At 38.9% G+C, this 23220-nt stretch overlaps 1 protein-coding gene across 1 annotated transcript in view; it reads right to left on the minus strand.

The window, feature by feature from the left end:
- PRKG1 (protein kinase, cGMP-dependent, type I) overlaps window positions 1-23220 on the minus strand; it is a 995570-nt gene that overhangs the window by 722717 nt on the left and 249633 nt on the right. The window lies entirely within an intron of this gene.

Below are 23220 nucleotides of genomic sequence, written 5' to 3' on the forward strand. Positions count from 1 at the left end.
CCTCTTAGCAAAAGTTTGAATAGAAGAGTAACTATAACTATACAAAACTATAGGAAATATTATACTTAATGGTATTTTGAAGGCTTCCCATGATTTGGGGAATAAGACAAGTCTCTCCATTCTTCCCACTTTATTTATCATGTGTTAAAAATCCTAGCCACTGTTAAAGCAAGAAAAATTATATAAGTTATAAGAAAGGAAGGAGTTATAAGGAAATGAAAAATTAAAATCCTCATTATTTGAAAATGACTTGATTGCATATAGAAAACCCTAAAGAATCTACATAGAAACTATTAGAATTAATAAGGTGATTTAACAAGGTTTCTGGATAAAAAGTATAGAATTCAATTGTACTTTTACATATTAGCTAAAAGCAATCAGGAAAGAAATTTAAAATACTATTTATAAAATTCAATACACATCAAATGCAGGATTAAATCTAATGTCAGATGGGCAAGAATGCTATTCAAAAAACCCATAAATATTGCTCCACTAAATATCTAATTTCACTCAGACAACACCATCACTATTAGAGATATACAGAGGCCATAACCAACATGGCAGGAAATCATAAAGCATATGCTCAATTATCCACATATTTGCAATATTTTGAGCACATGCACACAGTACTGAACACTGTGGAAATGGTGAAGGTTTTGCCTTTCTTCCCTTTTCTTTCCTCCAGTGGTCTTGTGTACTGGTTGCCTAGGAAACTGTTACAGCTGGGGACAGGACTGGCTGTGCCCTCATCCTGAGTGGGGCAGAGATTTCAGTGGTAGCTTGTTGGATCTGGGCCTCAGCGGAAGGACCCCTGTGCAGCTCCACTGGGCACCAGAGCCACTCTTTTCTAAGGAGGAAGCTATACATTTCGTTGTTAGCATTTTTGCAGTTCAAAAGAAATCAAAGGTACAATAATGGTGACTGGGGAGCAAAGACAGAACATGGGTTGTTCAAGGTGTGGCTGTTACCACGGGTGAAAAGATTGCAGAAGAGAAAAGAAGATGCTTCCTTAAGTAGCTGAGGCGCTGCAGGCAGACGGGGATGAGAGTGCTACCCACAAAAGCAAGGTGGAAAGCAATTAGGAAAGGAGGAAAATTTATCTGCTATGCACCAGGATCTGCACTCTAACTTTTTTTTTTTGGTTCTTTTGCATCCATGACATCACTTAACTCTATCTATTGCTCTCTCACTCTGTCAATCACACACGCTATCTTCATCTGAAAGATAGGTAATACAGGGTTCAAAGAGACTAAATAACTTTCTTACGTTCACCTAATTAGTGCACAATGAAGTTGGAATTGAATCTCAATGAAAACCCATAAAAACCTATGTCAGACTGCTTTCCAAAGCTGTTTTGAGACATGGTAGAGTAAAGGGAGGTAAAGGATATTCTAGACCCAAAAAGATGTAATTCTGGGTCACATTTAGGAAAATGAGAACTGGAATATAAAGAGGATAGGGGGTACAAGTACTTAAAAAAACAACAACTAGAGCACAGATCATGATCTATCCTAAATGCCAAACAGGAAACCATATTTGTAATTCGACAATAAGGCTGTCAAATTGAGCAGCCACAGCGCATGGCAATATGGATAGTCTAAAATGACGTGTTTTGGGCATAACATTTCCATTGCGCTTGTAAGACATTAAAAAACTCATGTGAAATAGCTCATTAGTCATTTTTATATCGACACATGTTGACATGACTATATAGTGGATGTGTTGGGTTTAATAAAATATACTATTAAATTGAACTTCATCTGATTTATTTTAAGGAGGCTACTGAACCATTAAAATGACATTTGTGGACTCAAATTCTATTTCTACTGGTTACTAATGGGAGGCCCTGAAAAGCATGGAGATAGGAAGGCTAGGACTGGAGGCTGCTCATACTTAACCTTTTCCCCCTCCTTACACACACACACACACACACACACACACACACACACACACACACACACACGGTCTGTCCTCCTGCTCCAGGAAGAAAAATCAGCTCTACTGCAAACTCTGAAATAAAAATAGTTTAACCAAACTCCTGTGCAAGAAACACAGACGGATTCATTCAGTACCTAGAAAGTGTTTACATCCTAAAGGACAAAGGCACCTGTGGGGAACAGAGGAATAAGGATGGCTTTGTAAGAAAAATCCGTTCCCAAAGCCTCCAAAAAGAACATTCAAGCAGAGAGCTCCCGCTCAGGAGATCACAGGGGGAGCAGCCTCAGCAGCCACCAGGTGACTCACTCCTGCTTTGCCATATTCTGTGCTAGCCCCTCTGACCTTGATCTTCCACATGGCACCAAGAAATTACTCGCCTCAGCATCAAAAAGACAACCACCATAAGGCAGCAGCTCCTCCGCACCTGAGGGGCCTGAACTAACTTGCAAGAGTTAGTACCAGAAAAAAGGTAAAAAAACAAACCCCAGTTAGATTCTTGTTCAGGGTATTTCATTCTAGTTGTGCTTCAACGTTTTAGTGGACATATGTCTTTCGTATACTTTCATGGGCAAATGCTTTCTCTCGTATGGGACAGCCTAGTGCGGTATGGTGGAAGGGGGGCATAAGGCCCCAAAGTTTCCTGGAAACACTGACTGGAAATCCCCCGATTTAATAAAGGTTGGTAGGAGTTGCCAGGGCTGGCCAATGATGGAGAGGAGCCATTGACCGGACAGTGTGGCGTTGAGCAAGCGGCACTGGAGTGGACAAGCAGGAAACCTGGATTCTGGCTCTTGCTCTGCAACTAAGAAGTTACACAACCTTGGGGAGTTGCCAACACATCTATACCTCACATCTCCTCTAGCATATGAAGACCTTCTAAACTGGTGGCTCTCAACTTTTATTTTTCTTCCAGCACAACAGAGAGCTAGAAGACACTCCCTTTGGGATAACAACTCACTGCCAATGCCAAGAAAAGAAAAATTCATGAGCACCAACTATTTTCAGCTGAGGAGACACAAATCCAGGGTATCAAAATCTTGAGCTATTTGAGAAACCTGACCCACTTTTAGAATCTTAGAGAGTATCTTGTCTCTAAGAATTATCCAGTGTTATGAGGGTGAAAGAAATCTCTAAGGTTGTACCAACTAGATTATCCTATGACACCACATCCCTTCCTCTTCTTTCTTCTCCTTATTCTCATTCCTCCAATCAAAATATGCCATACGGAGAGACTGCTTTCTGATGGATGTTGATTTGAATAAATCACCGAGGACACTATGCTGCCATGAGGAGAACTTGTTAAGCCAGTCCACTGGGGATGGAGCCTGCAACTCAGGCCTGTGCCCTGACCAGGAATCGAACCAGTAACCCCCTGGTTCCGGGGTCAATGCTCAACCACTGAGCCACACCAGTTGGGCTGCCCCACTCTATTTTTTAAGATGCTATGTACATCTAAGTCACTCTACAATTTTAAATAATTTCAGCTAGCACTTTCTGAGCATCTTTTCTATATAAGATTTTGGGAGAATGTAAGAACAAAATGTGAGAAGTGCTGATGGGTATTATGAAAGTTCAGTTTCACTCTAAACACCAGAAATTTGGAATTTATATTTACTCTATAAACTCCATTCATAGCAGTTCTTGTCTTTTAGGTGAATGGCTATGCAAAGGTCAACAGAAGATACAACATTTCTTATCTTTTTTAGCTGAACCCTCAGTAAGGAAGGTGAACAAAAGTGTAATATGCTTCAATGGTGAAATAGCTAGGCCTGAAGAATGAATGCCTCTCAAATAAAATCTTAACCAAAGAACATCAGACTTGCAATATGGAAGGGGATGTCTTAAATAATATTTACATTGTACAAATAAAAGGATGTTTATTGCTAGCTGGGAATAGCAGAGAAAATGTTGAAAAAATGTTCTGGCTCTATGTGTATCTTAGGAATTGGTATCTGGCTTGCTTTCTGGGAAGCAGGTAGGATTTGGAAAACAGGAATGATAAAAAAGGATATTTCCATAGAAATGACATCAGCAAAACAGTAATAAGAAAGGTGAGGGGAAGCTTGCAAAAGGGTATTTAGAGTGGGTAGGCTGGGACAGAGGGGCCCTGGTGAGGTGGAAAGATCAATAAAGATGGAAGAGTTATTCATGTAAAAATAAATAAAGAAAACCCCATTTAAAATTGAATTGGGAAGCCCTAAAGTGGGAACTCTCATGCACATACCATGAGTCTCAGCCTACATAATAAGCAGAAAGAAGAAAGATAGAACTATTTTGACAAGGACACTTTTTCACATTGAAATTCATCTCTTGCATGTAAGAACAGGAAGGATGGTCACTCCCTACCCAGCGACAATGCACTAACCAGTTTGTAGCCAATGACATAACTGCTGTTCAGAACAACCTAGCTCCCCACCCCAATTTTCTCCTAAAACCTAGTAGAAGCTAACCTTCCCTTTGTCTCTTCAGACTTGCCTGTGGTTCACCACTTGGCCCAAATTACAATTCTCTGCCATTCCCAAATAGACTCATTTTGCTGCTAAAACAACTGGCTATTTTATTTTTGAGGCTGGCATTACAACTGGATCTTTGAGGACCCTGAATGTCAACTGAAGAGAGTTGATTTTATTATGAAGGTGATGCATTTTCTGAATGAGAAGAATACCAATTCACCAAGAGACACAAAATGCTGAGTTAGCAGCTTTACTGAGTTCATCACATATTAGGTCACAGAAAAATAGTTATTATTTTAGAATTGATAGAAATCTTGGGTTCTCCCACTCCAAAAAAAAATAAACAACAACAACCAAACAACTCATTGTTTGATTTAGATGGCAATAGAGAAATCAGAAAAGCAAAGGGCATTAAAAAGGATATAATGTATGAAAATAAGGGGACAGACAAAACTTGAAGGAAAAATGGTTGCTATCACTAGAAAGACTCTCATCTACTTCTTTTATGGAGCTGGCTGTTAAGTGTAGATAAGCAAACAAGAAGCCAATGATCTCGCAGCCCTGAGGACCGTAGGAGATGTTCCCCTGCAGGTTTTGTGCCTCTGTGTCATGCCTGTATGTTCAGTTCCCCTGTCTGTAGTTCCACGTATCTCTTTAAAGGAAAACAAAAAGACAAAAAGTACCATTTTTGGCTACTAAGCTGTCTTTCAGTTGAGTCACCCTGTTGCCAAAAACACTCTCTTGCTCCTTTTGGAATTTTAATGTTCTCTTTTTAAGTCTCTTTTTTTTGCTGGTAGAAGAGATAAGATTTCACAAGCTAATTGAATACGTGCAGCAGAACTAAGTTACAGCCTCCCTTGTTGAAATTCTTGGAGCTGAAAATACTTTTTCTTTAGCTCTCTGACAACATGAAGAAAAAGAGTCTTAGTCATTAACTGGAGCTACTAAAAGGAAGGATAAGTCTAGTAAAATAAATCGGTACTCCCTCACTGGTTTTCTTAAATAATGAATTAATGAATTTTAAATTCGCTATAACATGGACTATTTAATGGAGTAGTGGCCCAGAACCTAAAACATTTGGGTTACAACACTTGGCTTAGTCATTGATTTTTTTTTTGGCAGATGTGTTTTTACCTCTTTAAACTACAGAGAGGTGAAAACAGGCTTAGTTAAGTGAGGGGAATTGCCTCCTATTTCTTCTTACAATAATGAGAGATTTGATTCAGAATCTGAAAAATAGCCTAAGACATTTTGGAGAAAGCTTTCATACAAATGCTGGAGAAATGACTTCATGATCCTGTTTAAATATGTAGGGTTAAGACTCAGTGGTTATACAACACAAACTGTTACATAGTGTGTGACTTGCTTCTCTGAACCTGAAGACCAAGAATAACCTCCCATTTGTTTACACAGATTCCCTTGTTTTAATTTAGCAGAGAGATAGAATGTGGACATAACTGTATTTATAGATAGCTGCTTGACCAGCTCTATTAATGCTCGGAGAAAAATAGATAAATGGAAGCTTGAGTGGCGATAGAGAAGCTGTATCCACAAAAAATGGGCTCTCAGATGGCTCCATCGTTTGAAAAACAGCCTTGATATGGACATTCCTTTTTAGAAACCAACCTCAGCATAGACCATGATTATAGAATGCTCTTTACATTTCAAATGGATTCTCAAAAAAACCCTGGTGCTTATTGAACATCCACATATCAGTGGCTGCAAGCACAGATGCATCCATGCATATACTGTAAGGAAAGAAACGGGAAGACCAAGAGTTTCCAAACGGAACTGCCAGGTTTCCAGTTGGTTGGCGTCAGGCTGACATGGAGCTTATTTTAGCAGCAGTGATTGAGAAATCATAGCAGAGAAACAAAATGGGAAATAAAAAAGTGAAAGACTGCAAAGAGGTGACAGGAAATAAAAAATTACCTTGTGCAAAAGCAAACTCTGATCGCTGGAACCAAAGAATATAAAACTATCTTTCCCCTTAAATATAAATGAGGCCAGCTGCCAAGATCCAGAGCTTGACTGACAGAGACATTTTTAAAGACTCAGAAAAAGAAATGTTTTCTTACTTAGTCTCTTTTATACAACAGTTTATACATATGGCTTGGAAATAAGGTTACCCTAGGGGAGGGAAACTAGCAACCATCTCTATATAATGGATGAGACCAGGTACCTAAGAGAACAACTGAGGAATATTTTAAGAAAATGCTTCTCACCCTTGATTGTTCATTTGAATCACCATGAAATTTGGCTAAACTGCAGATTCAAAGTCACTGAGTCTGGGGTTGGGCTAAGTTTCTGTAGTTCCTACAAGCTCGATGGTTATCACAATTCTCAATGCACTCCACTCCACTATTAAAAACAAGCAGCAACAATTGAAGTGACTGGACTAGTCAGCCCTAATAAGTTAATCCAATTATTGGATCTGACTGGCAGGATGTATCCATTGTTAAAATAGATGTATCAGAGTTGAAAGCCATACACATTAAGATTATTAGTTGAGCCCTAACCAGTTTGGCTCAGTGGATAGGGCGTCGGCCTGCGGACTGAAAGGTCCCAGGTTCGATTCCGGTCAAGGGCATGTACCTAGGTTGCGGGCACATCCCCAGTAGGAGGTGTGCAGGAAGCAGCTGATCTATGTTTCTCTCTCATCCATGTTTCTAACTCTCTATCCCTCTCCCTTCCTCTCTGTGAAAAATCAATAAAATATATTTTTTAAAAAAAGATTATTAGTTGATTTCCTTGTATCTGATTGCATTCTATTCAAACTGCCTTTTGATTATATATTTTTTAAACCCTCACTTGAGGATATTTTCCCATTTATTTTAAGAGAGAATGGAAGAGAGGGGGAGAGACACAGAGAGAGAAACATCGATGTGAGAGAGACACATGGATTGGTTTCCTCCCGCATGCACTCTGACCTGGACCAGGGATTGAGCCTGCAATCGAGGTATGTGTCCTTGACCGGGAATCAAACTCATGACCCTTCAGCCCATGGGCTAAAACTGTAACCACTGATTTTGATTATAATTTGATTTCTTGGGTATGATTTCCTTTAAAGAGAATTGTGCTGGCTAGTCAACCAAACTCCTGATGGAGTGGGAAAAAAAGCGGGCTTTGCCCCGAAAAGAATAGGGTTTGTTTGAAATGATGATGAGTAAAAGAAATGTGAGAAGGAGGAAGATGACAATGATGGTGATGATGACAGCAGGCATTTTAACTGTGTGCTTATTTTGTGCTAGGCACCGTGCTTAGTGCTTTATACACATGACATCAATCTTATGAGTTGATATTATTGTCCCTGTATTACAGCCTAAGGTCACAGTGCCAATAGGGGTCTGGGTGGGACTGAAACCCATGGCTGTCTGACTGCAAATCTATGCTCTCTGCCAACATGCAGATCCCAGTATGTAAAGAGCTGTTCATTATAACTGTTACTAAAGTAAGCACTCTGTAAATGGTAATTATATGTTTTTAATTTTTATACAAGGCTTATATATGAGTTTATATTTGGGTCTTTTGTATATTTAGCTAACATGAGTCAGACTCCATGAACCTTATAAACTCTAATAATAGTGATTCCTTAAATTGGTAAAACTGAGGACTAAACTCCTAATGATGGTAAAGCCACACTAGGGAGTCTAGCTGAACAGTGACTTTAAAAATCAATCCAGGTAAGTAGACTATATCTCAAACATTTAAACCAAAAAATTATTTTCTTCTATCTATAATCCTTTCCTCGAAACTTTTTTATATAAATCTATCCATTTTGAGCTTGGAGGTGGGATTCTCTCTATGAAGACAATTTAAGCTTTCCCCTTCATTTTAATTTCATAACTGATGGGATAATTGTCCTATTTCAAATGCATACACCAGTGTGCAAATGAATCTGATGAAAAGTATGTCTTGCCAAAGTTTCTAAGATTTCAGTGGGTGTTGGAAATGGTCAAGCACAAACTAAAAATCAGCGAAGATATCATTTCATCAATATCAATGCCCATCGCCTTCTATTATGCAACGTCTTTCAAGGACATTGTGCACAAGACCACCCATTTGAAAATCAAAGACTAGGACTATCCAAAGGTTCCTCCCAATTACCTGACTACTTAAGAGTTCATCCTAAGATAGCGGACAGGGTCAATGAAGGGTCAGTCATAGAAGGCTAAGCAGAGGGAAGATCCAGTTTTGAGTTAATGGAGCAGAAATATAGAGAAACCAGCTGAGAATAAGATGCAGTGTGGTTGGTATTTTTCCCTCGGCCATCAAACCCAGCACTGCAGTGACTTCAATCGAATCCTTGCACTGAGAAGGCAGGAGCATGTCCTGCCTGTTTGTGGCCCAGGCCAGGAGCAGAGGTCAATAGTTTTCTGTCATCCTGCAAATCAAATGCATCTTTTTGACTTAGCATTTTCCACGAAATCCTCTTCTCAAATGTCCATTTGCACAGAGCATGGCTATTGTGTTTATTTTGATTATATTTTATTTAGAATGCACATTCTCATATTCTAGAGAAATAAGGTAATTTCAAGTAAAGTGCCTTGCCTTTGCTTATGCAAAAAACATTACATTGTCATGATCAGGACTGAGAAGGGCAGAGAGCTGCACATGAGACTGATTAATAGGGACCACAGGGTTCACATGCCTTGACCTTTTCTAACATGTGTGGGTGATGGTGAAAAGACCCATGACTCCTACCACCATCACCCTTACGCCTCCTAACAGTGAGACACGAACACACATTACTAAATATGATCTGAATTAATAAGGAGCAGCTGTATCCAACTGACAAGATAATACCTAAACTGAAGTCATTGAGATCCCTGGGTTGTTTCCTGGTATTATCTGACATCTCTGCTTCCCCCTTCTTGTTCATTTTATATCTACTTTCTTCCTTTTCAATATACTTGAGTATTTCAGTGAAGAAATTAGATCAGCCAGCATTCACATCCTAATGACATCAATATCAAATCATATGTACTCTTGGTAGATTCCATCAGAAATGACAAGGGAGAGATGTGAAAGCAGTAAAACTGACCAGGACAGGCAGTCTGAAAGGGGGCATGCGTGCTTGTCAGTACAGATTTTTCAATTTGTTTTTAAGTCAATCTACTGGGACTGTCGATGGAGTACCAGGAACATTTCTTGACCAGAATTTTACTTTCCTCTGGAAGACCTTATATTTTAGTCTCTTAAAGACACATGATGGTTGTTATTGCTGATGGCACATCCAATTTGCATGTGGCAATCTAAAAAAAATACAGATATTTAAGCTCCATGTAGCACCTTTTAAATGGGAACCTAAAATATTTGGGGCAAGGCATCCGCATTTTGAAAAGGCTCCTTAGGTTATTCTGGGAGGCAACCAAGAGAACTGTTGCTGTGTTTTTCTCCATGAATTCCTTGTTCTAATGCCATCATCACAGTATCTAAAAATTGGTCTTCAAAGAAAATTCACATAAAAGCTTGAAAAAGATTTATACATTTATGAAGATGTAAAAATCTTGAAAATTTTTTCATATTGCTCTACATTTTAAATATCTAGTCTACCTTTCGGTTGCCTGCCAATATCCAGTATTTGAATCCACTTCATATTTATATGACCAATGCATTTAATAATTTTTACTTTGATTTTTAAAGACTTATTTCTGCCATAATATGAAAGAATGTTTTTTTTAATCCTCACCTGAGGATTTGTTGTTGTTGTTGTTTTACTGATTTTTTTTAAAGAGAGACAGGAAGGGAGAGAGATTGAGAGAAACATTGATGCGAGAGAGAATTGGCTGCCTCCTGTATATACCCTGAATGGGAATTGAACCCACAGTCTAGGTATGTGCCCTGACCAAGAATCAAATCCACACTTTTTGGTATAGGGAACGATGCTCCAACCAACTGAGCTACCAGGCCAGGGCAAACATATGAACTTTTGACACTTGTTAAAATAGCTTCAAGATTTTTAAATAATGCTATATTTTCAGAATAAATGTTTATACTGAATATACAAGGGAAAAATAGGAATTAAGTAATATAGTTCAAATAGTAATATAGTTTAAATAGATTGATTAGAATTAATAAAACCATATTAAAAAATAAGCTTTGGAGGTGAATATTATAAAGACCTAACATGGGTACTTATTTACAGTGTTTCTACTTGTACTTGTGTTTATGAAATGACTTAGGTCAGAGATTCTGCCTTAATAAGAGCCAATAGTGGCTAATATGTAGCAATTTGAATTTCAGAAGTAACTGGATAGTCACTATCATGCATCTAATGGGTGGTTAGATGAGTCAAACCTTAACCATTTCAAATTCAGAGATTCTGAGAAAATATTCTTAGATTTTTCACCATGGAACTGAGACCTCCCAACAACTTTATAAACAAAGTTTCAAATACATCTTACTAGTAGTTTATTGTGTGAGCATGACTCCGAGGCTAGAGTGATTCTGGGTCACTATTTTACTTAGTTTAGAGGGTTTTAGTGTGTGTGTGTGTGTGTCAGTGATTCTGGGTCACTATTTTACTAACTTAGTTTAGAGGGTTTTAGTGTGTGTGTGTGTGTGTGTGTGTGTGTGCCCGCACAGGCATGTGCCAATGCACCCGCCAATCAAGGTGCACCTGGTCAGAAGCTAAAAGAGTAAATCAACTAATACCAATACCAAGTGGGTAAAATGATAGTGCCCGTATCGTTAAAAACAGGTTTAAAGAAATAATATATATAAAGAAAGCCCTTATAGAAGTCGAATAGCATGTAGAAAGGGCTGAATAAATTTGAGTGAGGATGGTAATCATCTTGGTCGTATACAATTATCACTGCCTTACCAAGAGAATTGTACACTTTGGGCTTTCTAGCAATCACTGCTGATATTTGGAGAGGATGCCCCAGGCCCTCTTCTCACTTTAAATTGTTTCTTTTTGAAGTAGGTGGCTGAGCCTTCCATGTACTCCTGCTCAGTCCCTACATTTTGGAGCCGGGTATACATGTCAGGACAAGCTGTGGCAGGAGTGCTTGCCTCCCCTTCGGAGGAGGCAGTGCATTCTAGTGAGGATTATCACTGCAGCACTACTCACGGTGGCTGAGGCATGGAAACAAGCAAATTGTGTCCCTTGCAGATGATTAGATAAAGAAGATGTGCTGCATATATACAGTGGAATATTGCTCAACCATAGGAAAAGATGGGAGTACTGTCATTTGCAACAACATGGATGGATCTTAAAAATATCATGGTAATCGAAATAAGTCAGACAGAAAAAGTCACCAAGCATATGATCTCACTCATATGTGGGATGTAAAACTGAAAGCAACGAATGAACAAAAAGGACACACAAACAAAAACTCATAGACACAGACAACAGTATGGTGGTTACCAGAGGGAAAGGGGGAGGGGGGCAATGAAGGGTAGAGGGTGTCAAGTGTATGGTGACAAAGGAGATTTAACTTTGTGTAGAGGGCACGCAATGCAACATACAGATAATGTCTCATAAAACTGTACATGTGAAACCTATGTAATTTTATTAACCAATGCCACCCCAATAAATTTGATAGAAATGATTTTTTAGAGTGGCTGAAGAGATATAATCATTAATTCTTTTAATTTCAAGGCTATCTTAAACTAAATTTACAATTTAAAAAACTGTATTAGAGCTCTGGCCTATTTGCTCAGTTGGTTGGAGCATCATCATCTTGTACACCAAAAGGTTGTAGGTTCAATCCCCAACTGGAGCACATATGGGAGGCAGCAGATCAATACTTATCTATTACTTCGAGGTTTCTCTCTCTTTCTTTCTCTTCCTCTTTTTCCCTCACTCTCTAAAAAGCAATAACCACATCCTCAGTTGAGGATAAAAAAAATTAGAGTAAATATTATTTTTACTAAAACAGAATTAGACTTTAAAAGAATTTTACCTGGAGAAAAATAGCTTAGAATAATGCCATACATACTAATTCCAAATGAACCCTTTAGTCATTTTATTATTTTTATTTTTAATATATTTTATTGGTTTTTTACAGAGAGGAAGGAAGAAGGATAGAGAGTTAGAAACATCGATGAGAGAGAAACATCAATCAGCTGCCTCTTGCACATCCCCTACTGGGGATGTGCCCACAACCAAGGTACATGCCTTTGACAGGAATCGAACCTGGGACCCTTGAGTCCTCAGGCTGACGCTCTATCCACTGAGCCAAACAGGTTAGGGCCCCTTTAGTCATTTTAAAAGGCATAGCCCAAATCTTTCAAGGGCCATAAATAAAGTATCCTGGCTGCTTTGCAATGCCAAGTGGAATTTTAGGCAGTATCCATATAAATTACAGATGTTTCAACAGATTTAAATTAAACTTCTGAAAGCTAAGTCATACCTTCACACACAGGAAAAACCTTTGAAATGTTCCAATAAATAACACTTCATTTCTAAAACAAGGATTGAAATTTTACAATAATCACAAACATATTTATCAAAGCTGGCTCTAAATAATATATTTAAAACGTAAGTTCTTGCTTAGGACCCCTGCGGACCAAAATCTGAGAATGCTTCAGTCCCTTATATAAAATGGCAGAGTATTTGCAGAAAATCTATATGGCCCTCCCTTATACTTTAAATCATCTCTAGATTACTTATAATACAATATAAACATGATGTAAATAGCTGTAAGCAGTTTATGGAATAACGACAAGGAAAAAAGTTTGTACACATTCAGAACAGAGGCAACCATCACAGGCCTAACTATATAGCGCATGTCAGCAACATTTCTTTTTTTCAAATATTTTCAATCTTTCGTTAGTTGGATTCATGGATTCAGAACCCATGGATGTGGAGGGCTGACTGTATATTATACCATATGATCACACATTGGAAGGCCACATCCATAATGAACAAGAGTCTATGGCAGTATTTCAAAATAGCTGAATTAGTCTTCAAAGGCCAAATCAATTTCAACTCTACCATCCAGAACACCAAGAGATGATCTCTTCTTTGGGTTCACATATCCTTCCAGTTATGGTTTATCAAATGACTATCAATGCCCCTCCTTTTCACGTCTCATTGTACCAGACCATAAACTCTCCGAAAGCAGGAGCCATATCTCCTTTATTACTTAAGTTTCCAGAGTGATAGTTTTTGATTTCCACTTTTCCAGTTCTACTCCTGTCCCGACCCACGCCTAACCAAGTGGATATTAGAAATTGCCTCAATCAGTAGAATATGGCAGAAGTCACATATGGGACTTCTGATACTAGGGCATAAAAAGCATTGTCTTGGTCTCTTAAATTGTTCTCTGAATAAGAGGCCTTCATGGAGAAAGAAGAAACACCCCCCATACACTAACCCACAGCCAAGAGCAATGATTTGACACAAGTCAGCTACCTTGAAAACAGATCCTCTAATCTTAGTCTAGTCTTCAGATAACTGTTGGCCTAGCCAAAAACTTGCTTCAATCTCATGACCGCTTCCACTGATCCTTTTACAAATTTCTGACACAAAGCAAACCCAAAGAAAGAATACATTATTGTTTAAGCCACTGAATGTGGGGATAATTTGTTATGAAGCAATGAATGATGAATATAGCAGTGTAACTCTTTAAAAAACAAAATCTAGGAATCCTTAATATACAAAATAAATTTATTGAACACTACTGAACAACATAAAGCATTTAGCAAAGTACCTTGCAAATACCATAGATTATGTTCTCTTTCCAAACATTAAAGTGCATTTCAAGAATGTTAAAAGTATTTCATTTTGTTATCATTCAAGTAATGTACTTTCAGATAGAATCGTGGACTAAGAAAAGAACACTCTTAGGGCTACTGCATGTCAGAGTAGAAATTACATTGTGAAATATCTTCCTCATTAAAATTGTGCTGAAAAAATATAAAAGGGAACAAGAACCCTAATGACCATGAAATATGACCACTAACAACTATTTCTGGCCTAACACAAAACATATAAGGCTAACTATTTTATTCTTGTCAATAGCAAGTTTCTGAAAGGTGGGGGAAGAGGTTTTTAATTCATGGAGTAGCTATAAAGGGTTCCACAGATAAAAATCAATATAGTCCCTCAACTGAATGTCTGTCACTGACACTGAGCTGACAGGTGGAAGGGCTTTGCCGAAAGGTTTCTGAGAACAGTATACAGTTTATACTGTATCTTGGTGGCTTGTGTGTCTGAGTTATCACTGAGGAGAGGGTGCTATTTCCAACAGAAGATGAGGGAGCTGAAATAGAAGTGCTTCCTTTCCTGGGAAGTCAAGCAGGGTTAAACCAATCGATATACTTCCTTGGCCCTGGACTTTATAGTGGAATGCACTTTAACCCAAAGGGTTTAGATCCCTTTGCCAATCTCCAGAAAAAGACCATTATAATGTAAAAAGCTGCTTGCCTATCTGCCATGACTGAAAGACCTCTATCTCATTCCACACTCCCTCCACCTCTGCCATGTGTAAATGGGTCCATTATACTAAGCCCCATTTTAGTCAAGAAGACTAGTTCAATCCAGCAAATATTTACACAGTTCCTGCCATTTCTAGGCACTCGTACTACATCCTGGAACAGGACAATTATTAAAATAGTCTCTTCCTTTAACAACTGTTATAGAGTGTACCACACACTAGTGCTATGGGCACAATGGTGAAGAAGAATAAGGGTTCTTGACTTTTAAAAATTTATGTCCTAATAGAGGAGACAGATATGCCCACAGAAATCTCCAATTACAAGGCAATAGTGCAGTGATAGAGGTGTGCACACTGTGCAATGGCAGTCCTGGAAATTGCTTCTTCTCTCGGCAGCGAGGGATGGATGTTGTAAAGAGTAATGAAAGGCTACCCGGGGGAGAAAGACAGCTAAACATGAATCTAAATTTTATAGTGAAACAGATGCACAACACGTGGAAGTTGACCAGGGAACTGGGGAGGAAACTGACAATAGAAGAGACAGCTGATGCAACCTGAGTTAGGTTTTAAAGTAGAGGTAACAGTTCACAGGGCAGAAGAGGCAGAGGAGAGGGGGTGGGGGATGGAGAAGGCTTTGGGGGGGGGTGAGAAAAAGGGAAGAACAGAGGCATGAAAATATAGGATATTTTAGTATAGAATATTCAGAAACCCATGAGGAGTTTAGAGCTGATAGCTCTAATGAATGTTTCATTCTGCTTACACATAGCTTTTCATGGACGGTCTTTGAGTGCAAAAGCTGGTTTTCTATCTTGGACCTCATAGATTTTGCTCCCCGAGCATGGAAAGTATATACACTTGTTTGACCCAGAACAGCCTTAAAAAGGAAGGAGGAGGAGAAGGGAAAGAAAAAGAGGAGGAAGAGGAGGAAGAAGAAACAGAGCAATGATTGCTGTAGCAGGATTTTCACTAACCATCCTGGTTCACCTACATTTTCTTACTGGAATCCTTCCTTTTTCTTTACAATGATCTTGGCCTCCAACACAGTAGAAAAGCTTTAAAATAAAATTCTGGAGGTGTGCAGTGTGCAGCTTCCGCCTAATAAGCCAAATTTTAGCAGGGGAGGAAAACTATTATCGTCATAATGAACACAGAAATCAAAAAGGTGCAGGTTCAAGAGGATCTGTCTAGATAAAGAAGCATTAACATTAGCTGTGCTAGAGCTCGGGTTTTTCCCACCCTTTTCTACGCAGAAAGAATCTGCAGTTCTCTCACTGTGGAACCATGGGTGTAAGAACATCTCATTCACAGCAGGACTGTGAAGGTGGCATTCACACTCCCATCTACTACTACCATCGGGAATGTTTGTGAAGACAACGCCATTCAAAACTGACCAGCCACTTCAATAACACCCTAGGCAATATTTTCTTTATCTTGTAACTAATTGGATAACCTTTAAAAAATCTCAGGGCCAAGATTTATTTTTCCAACTTCCACACGACAATCTTCCTGGAAAGGAAATATTCTGAGGTAGGGAAGGCCATTGAATGGGCTATGTTATCAGGCTGGTTCGATCTTCACTGAGCCCATTCGTTTCCTTTTCAAAAAGGGAGAAAAGCAAAAACAGAAAATCTCTGATTAATGTTTAAGCATCGATTTAATTTGGGTCTCCATGAACAGAAGCACAGTGTGAGAAAGAACTTCAAAATACAAAGGATGCTTCTCTTAAGAACCTACAGAATAATTCTGGATAAGTCTCCATACGTGCAATGAATTCTACTTCCTCTTCTGCAGAGTGTGATAAATCATCCTCTACAGATATTCACGGAATTAAGAAACACAAGGAGTCACTTGACATTTCCATGATGTCTTTAAAGAATGCAAACAAAGCTAAAAGATTGAAAGACTTTGAAAGTTCATATTATATACCTGGAAATTATCAATGGGAATAATAACAGCGATAATGAAAGCTATCCTTTACTGAGGCCTTAAATGTGCCAGGCGTCATGCTAAGCGCTTTACAAGTATATTATTTCATTTCATGGATGCATAATTTCGTGGTGTAGACACTCATTTATACATGAGGAAATTAAGGCTTAGCGATGTCAGAGATCATATGGCTAATAAGTGGACAGGTTAGACTTCAAATTCATGTGTCCGACTCTGAAAACTGTGATGCCACTTCTGTGTCCAGACAAATGGCAATGCTAACCATGCTCGGAGGAAGGGTCCTTTCAACTCTCAGTATCTGAGACTAAACAGCACAGGGGGGAAGACCCTCCATCTGATTGCTGATATCTCTGATTGAAACAGACAAGTCTTATGGCTCATTCACCTCCCCACCAACACAAAGAGTTTCAGTTCATTTGAAACAAATGATGAGTCGTCCCTTGCATTATACAACATAGGGCCAACTCTTTAGGTTTTCAATTGCAAAGATCTGGAAACAGCAGCTTTGATCAGACTTGCACATTGATCAGTAACTATCTGAAAGCAATGTGTGAGAGCTAAAAATTACACAACATGAGGAATGAATTGGGAATGAGCATGTTTAATAGACTCTTCCAACTTAGAGTCTCTAGTGACTTCTACACTTGGTATACTCCAATCGTGCATGTCATAAGTGATATTTTTGAATCTCAGTTTACTGCCAAGAGACATGGGACTAGAACAGGAGGTATTTAACACCTCATCCAACTTATTAGAGGTGGAAAGCCCCTCCCCACCCCACCGATATTTGCCTGATGATTCCTGTATTCAGTGTTCTTTCATCATCTCTGCTAGTGAATTAAAACATTGGTGCCTAATGGCCTTGTAATTAAGTCAATCCATCTTGGGGAGAGTATATGGGGAACTGGCCGAGGCCATGTGAGTCTGACTGGCTGGGTTCATATCACTGCTCTGGCTCCGCTGTGGAACCTTGTGCAGTCATTTCCTTGCCCTGACCTGCTTCTGCACCTCCATAATGTAGGTGCCAAGAGCACCTGAGAGGCTTAAATCAAATAATGAACTCAGCACAGTGGCTGGCACAGCAGTGCTCAAAAATGATTTGTGATTATTATATGATCCCACGGTTTCATAACTTCCTCTCCTTAGCTCCATGGTATCTATGTTCCCTTATAATTTTCAATGGTAAGTAAGCTCATTTAGGGCTGGAGTCATGCATTCTAAATCTCTGATGTTATCTATCCAATTTAGTGCGTCCTTGTATTTCCTAGTTACACCACTGAGAATCCCTAAAAGGAAAGCAAATCCAGCTTAAACACACACACACACACACACACACACAATCAACTTGAAATAGGCAATGTCATGTTTTCTGTTTAAAACACTAGAATTTCTTATAGAGGGTTTTAGAAAATAGAATGTGTATCTTTGCAAATGACCTGTGACTTGACAGGATGGGTGTCAACTCTCATCTTGACAACAGGTCAGTGAACATATATTTCATTGATATTTCACTGCATGTAAGTAAAACAAAGCTGTAGACTTCCACACAAATGCACAAACACAGATGCATCCAGGACTAGCAGGGGAACCGCCAGTAGCAGGTGTAAGATATGCTACTCAGACAGGTTATTTCACTCCTCTGAGTATAAGATCCTCATAAACAGAGGGGAGGTACTACAGCGCTTACCTCAGCCCTAGTGGACGACTGAGATAGTCCCTGTGAAGTACTGAGCACCAAGCCTGGTTAATGATAAGAGATTAATGAACATCATCTCACCATGGGGTCAAGTATAATGTTGCCAAGCGAGCTGTTTTATATCCTCCTAGCCCTGGATTTCAGCTGCTACCATTGAGTAGATTTTTTACCAGCCCTACATCGTACCATACAGGGGGGAAAAAAGAAGGAGCTTAGAAAACCCTGCATTAATCAAGGGAATTCAAATGTTGTGGCAGACCAGTCATCCTGAACGATGGGTACAGTGCATTTCACTCGGCATTTCACACTGATGGCACCTGTCAAAATAAGCAGCAACGCTGGAGGTAAGTGCACGAGACCCACATTAGAACAAGAAATGAGACCAAGATCAGGTTTTCACCAGACATCCCAGGGGACTCACTGAACATCAATACTTATGGGTCAAGAGAAGCAGTGTCACCTTTAAGCAGAAAGACTATCTAGTTAAAAAATAAAAAAGAAGCTTTATTTCTTCAGTGAATAAATATCATTATATAAGATCTCTAACAGGTGTGTTTTATAGGTTTTTGGCAAGATTTATTCCGTTTTTAAAAATATATTTTTATTGATTTAAGAGATAAAGGGGAGAGAGAGATAGAAATATCAATGGTGAGAGAGAATCATCGATTGGCTGGCCCCTGCACACCCACTACTGGGGATCGAGCCCACAACCCGGGCATTTATCCTGACCAGGAATCGAACCCTGACCTTCTGGTTCATAGGTCAACACTCAACCACTGAGCCACACCAGCCAGGGGGCAGGCAGCAGGATTCATTCTTGATAAAAAAAATAATTAACAGTAAAATTTCAAGGCACTTACCTGGAGGTACTGATTACTAACAGGTTGCCTTAAAAGACAGGAAAAAATATGTAAACCCTTTTAAAAGTCAACTTTCCTATTAGAAGTCTGTACATTTAATTCGTTGCACATCTAAGGTGCTTTCCCACAGATGTACTCGAAACAGCGAAGAGGATGACTTCTCATGTAGGTTTAAACGCAGTGTTTCTCAACCTTCTGGCCCTTTAAATACAGTTCCTCATGTTGTGACCCAACCATAAAATTATTTTCGTTACTACTTCATAACTGTAATGTTGCTACTGTTATGAATCATAATGTAAATATCTGATATGCAGGATGGTCTTAGGTGACCCTGTGAAAGGGTCGTTCGACCGCCAAAGGGGTTACGACTCACAGGTTGAAAACCGCTAGAACTTTAAGGCAACAGAGTATGTGTGGAAGGCAGGGTTAGAGTGAACTCGGTATGTAGTCCTTGGTATAAAATTTATTGCTATAAAATTTTCATTCTAATGTGATGTATATGTCAATTTTAATTAAGATTTAGAATAACTTTCTCTAAAATTATTTTTTTTCTCACAAAACTTTTTGAATTTGATGTCCTAGTCAGATTTTGGCCAAATTTGGCCAGTGGATCCTTGTATTTCCTGTACACCACTGAGAAGCCCTGGAGAGAATGTGTGTACACTATTTGAGAAGTACAGTTTAAATAATTATAAAGTATTTTGTTCACAAATACTTTATAATTATTTAACAAAAAATTTCCATTTTAGACTCAGATACATGGGTAAACAAGTTCAACTAGAAGTCCATAAAAGGAATACAAAAGCTTCTTTGAAAATCAATGACGAATGATCACATTTTCACTAAAACTGGCACTCCAGTTTTTCTCCAAGAGGAGTACTATCTGGCTGGATACGATTATTGGATGCAGCAGCAGTCATTGTCTTACTGTCATTCATAAGGTCAGGTTTCCTAAAAGTATCAAGTCTCAGGGACCGAGGTATTTGCAGTATCCCTTCCTGTTAGAGAGAACACCAGAGATTGTCTACTGCTCCCTAATGCCTTCCTTCTGCTCAGCTTCTCCATTGTTAAAATAACTCTAATTTTACTCAGATGTTCACTCTTCTTTAGCATTATTGAAGGTAAGAATCCGGACCCCAATTCAAAGGGTGTGCACTGATCAGTCGCAGGTAATCAGTGTGTTGGCATCAGTGTGGTGACATGTATTGATCCAGGGGCAGGCACATGTTACATGTTGTCTTGGTGGTGGGGAAAAGCTGCTCTTCCCACCTCTTTCCTGAACAGGGGAGCACGTGGCCTCAGTGGTCATTAACACCCATCTTGAGGCCATAAGAATAGCGGGGCTGAGGAAGCGGCCAATACCGAGAGAGGCAGAGTGAGAGAATCTGGGCCTTGGCAACATCATTGAACTGATAGGTATACCAAGCCTTGAAGCCTACTCTGTGTCTGGAAAATAAATTTTGTTATTGAATAAGAAGGTTTGAGAGAGGAAGTTGATCTAGAACATTCCAGTTGATCAAAAGGATTCCCCTTGTTTCACTGGAGAGATTGCACAAGACTTACAAGATCTTCATTTATAAAAAATTGATTCTAGAGAGAGGAGGGGAGGGAGGGAGGGAGGAAGGAGAGAAAGAGGGAAAGAGGGAGAGAGAGAGAGAGATGTGCTAGATCAGCCTCCTGTACTCACCCTGGCCAGGGATGAAACCCACACCCCTGGTATATACCCTGAACAGGAATCAAACCTGCTACCTTGCAGTGCACAAGACGAGGCTCCAACAAACTGAGACACACAAGCCAGGAAGGTCTGCATTTAATTTAAGAGACCCCCACACATGTAGGGTTGGAAGTTTGGATGTGGTGAGGTAGTAGTATGCTACTTCCAATGCTCCAAACTGCCATTTCATTATAATTGAAAAGTATCATCTAAAATCAACTATGCTCTGCAAATGTCAGATTTAGTGAAGTTATGTTCATGCAGAAAATATGATTTTGATAACTAGAAAAGTGATTACATTTTAGTATTATTTCTTCATAATAAGCAAAGGCATTAGGTGTAACTTCTGTCTTTGGGTCATCCAAATATGTATATGTAGCCCTCAAATTAATAATTATGCTATAAAATTCATGCAAAACCTTTGTTTGATTTCATTTAAATTGCTGCGTTCTCTCAAAATTTTATGTAAGAACATTTTAGTTAGCAGTTCACATACAATATAAATTTATTTAAAGAAGTAGGGGAAAAAAATTCCTTGTAAATATCATTAGAATGTTGGAAGCACTAAAATACTTAAATATGTAACAATTATTTTGTTCCTAAAATTTACACATTTATCATCAAATGAAACACAAGCACACGACCACTTTAAAACTGGACAACAGCTGTAACCGGTTTGGCTCAGTGGATAGAGCGTCGGCCTGCAGACTGAAAGGTCCCAGGTTCGATTCCGGTCAAGGGCATGTACCTTGGTTTCGGGCACATCCCCAGTAGGGGGTGTGCAGGAGGCAACTAATCAATGCTTCCCTCTCATTGATGTTTCTAACTCTCTATCCCTCTCCCTTCCTCTCTGTAAAAAATCAATAAAATATATTTTTTAAAAAACTGGACAACATAAATATATGCTGTTACTTTAAAAGGCTATCACACTTGTCAGAATGGCTATCATCAACAAATCAACAAACAAGTGCTGGTGAGGATATGGAGGAAAAGGACCCCCCGTGCACTGCTGGTGGGAATGCAGACTGGTGCAGCCCCTGTGGAGAACAGTATGGAGTTTCCTCAAAAAGTTAAAAATGGAACTCCCATTTGACCCAGTGATCCCACTTTTAGGAATATATCCAAAGAAACCAGAAACACCCATCAGAAAGATTATATGCATCCCTATGTTCATAGCAGCACAATTTACAATAGCTAAGATTTGGAAACAGCCTAAGTTCCCATCAGCAGATGAGTGGATTAAAAAACTGTGGTGCATCTACACAATGGAATACTATGTCACTATAAGAAAGAAGGAATTTTTACCATTTGCAACAGTCTGGATGGAACTGGAGAGCATTATGCTAAGCGAAATAAGCCAGTCAGAGAAAGATAAATATCACATGATTTCACTCATATGTGGGATATAATGATCACTATAATTTGATGAATAAGAATATATCCAGAGACAAATGGCAGGGGAGGTGGGGGGAGTTAGAGAGCAACCAAAGGACTTGTATGCATGCATATTGGCATAACCAATGGACACAGACACTGGGGTGGTGGGGGCTTGCCCAGGGTGGGAATGGCTGGGGAGGCGGGTCAATTGGGGAAAAAGGAGACTTATGTAAAACTTTAGACAATAAAAAAGAAGAAAAAAGGCTATAGCCTGCTCTTTTTTTCTGAACCCAATTTTATGCTGATCTAAACTCTGAAATAAATTACTAGAGAACAGAATTCCACAATGATCACCATCTAATGTGTTGGTATTTAGCTTCCCGTTATTGGATTTAATTTCAACCAAACATAAAGCATGCATTAGAGTAACAACTATTAGAAACATCAAACTCAGAGCAAGTAAACTGTGATGAAATGATCAAGTAGCAGTTTATTACACCCACTGGACTTCCATAGAATGAGGGAAGTTAAACAGGGCAGAGAAGTAAAAGCCTTAGTAATTATCTAACATACTAATGTCATCTCTACCCATGATAATTTCCAAAGGAAACATCAGTAACTCTCCTGCTGAAATCAAGGGCAAGAACTCATATTTGATCATCCAGCAGGCTTCCAAATCGTCTTGTATCATGGCCTTGGTCACACTGAACTATAATTGTTTACTTGCCGGTTGTTTTCACTGGTTTAACTCCTTAAAATGAAGAACTGTCTTTTATCTTTGTATTTATGTGTATTTATGGCACAAAGTACATGCTCAATAAATGAATGAAAAATGAACACATAAAAA

This window comes from Myotis brandtii, unplaced genomic scaffold (assembly GCF_000412655.1).
Source record: "Myotis brandtii unplaced genomic scaffold, ASM41265v1 scaffold475, whole genome shotgun sequence".
NCBI classification, from domain to species: domain Eukaryota; kingdom Metazoa; phylum Chordata; class Mammalia; order Chiroptera; family Vespertilionidae; genus Myotis; species Myotis brandtii.